Consider the following 1,399-nt stretch of genomic DNA (forward strand, 5'->3'; position numbering starts at 1 on the left):
GCTGCAGAGAAGAAAGATGTGGTATTGAAAGATTGATGACAGGCTTATGGACCTTAGTTACCCATTTCTCTTTGTGTTTCTGAGTACCTACCACAGGAACACTGAGTCTCCTAAGGAGAGGGGAAAAAAATCTAAAAGCTGTGAAAGGGGAAGTGCAAAGAATAAGAAAAACAAAATTTTTTTTTTGAATTAAGAGAAAACTGATAAGGGAGAGAAAAAGGATTAGGCGAGCGGGTCGCAGCAGCAACAGTGAGATGTGACACAATAAAAACTGGGTCATTGAGTTGGGACAGCCTTAGGACACAAAAAGACTGAAATGAAGTAGAGCTCTGGATTACTTTGTTCTTGAATATTGAATTTTTTCAGAAGCATGGAGCATGAAATATTATAGCGATAAGCCAAGATTGGAAACATAGCCAAGAAAAAGAGGTCTTTACGGGATTGTTTAAAATGTGCTGAAGGAATAATTTGGTTTGGTCTTAAACAGCTCAGAAAGTAAATTGACATTAAGCTTTTGCATAGCAAAATAGACATGGAGGCAGAAGACAATGAGGCAGACAAAAATAGTTGACCTGTAAATGTGTAAGCATGTACAATGTTAGGTTTTGGTCACAGAGAAGCTTTATCAGGAGACTTAAATGGTGTATTTTATAAGTGCAATTAACACTAATTTGTTATGGGTATATATGTTTATTCTAGTTTTAAGAGACTGTTAATTTGGGAGTTTTAAGTCAATTAAAAAACAACAAAATGGTTAATGCAGCATTACAAGAATCATTCTAAAAATGTTTTTTTCTTCAGCGTTTAAGAATTTAAAACGATTTAGGCCCTAGAAAAATGTGTTTAAATACAGGTTTAACTACAACGTTTGCATTTACCCTGGTGCTTCCTTGCATCTTTCTGAAAATGAAGCTAGGCAAGGGTGTGTAATCTTTTTTAACCAATGTCAAGAAAGGATAAAACTCTGAAAAACAAGACACAAACCAGAGGATAGCATGAAACATATATTCTATGGGAAGCCAAAGGCATTTGGAAATTTATCTAATCAACATTTTCAATCTAAACAAGTTCAAAAGCAGAACATCCTTGTCTGGAAAGGGGTTTTTAACTCTGTGAAGTATACAAACACAGTGTGTATGATATCTCAGCTGTTTGTCCTTTATTGCTTCATTGTTCCACAGGCCTGTTTAGCACTCAGCTACATTAAAAATGTAGACTTTTAAAAACAGTAATCAACCAAGAATAGCCTTGTCTTTAATTTTTCAGAACTCTTAATAGCACTATATTCAGCTGATAAGAAAGGGGTATTATTGATTCACCTTTAAAAGTTTTTATTTCCTGATCCTGAGTTATTTATATTCTAACTGAAAACATGTTGGAGACATTGCTCAGTGTTTTC

Source organism: Trichechus manatus, unplaced genomic scaffold (genome assembly GCF_000243295.1).
Source record: "Trichechus manatus latirostris isolate Lorelei unplaced genomic scaffold, TriManLat1.0 scaffold00004, whole genome shotgun sequence".
In the NCBI taxonomy this organism is placed as follows: Eukaryota; Metazoa; Chordata; class Mammalia; order Sirenia; family Trichechidae; genus Trichechus; species Trichechus manatus.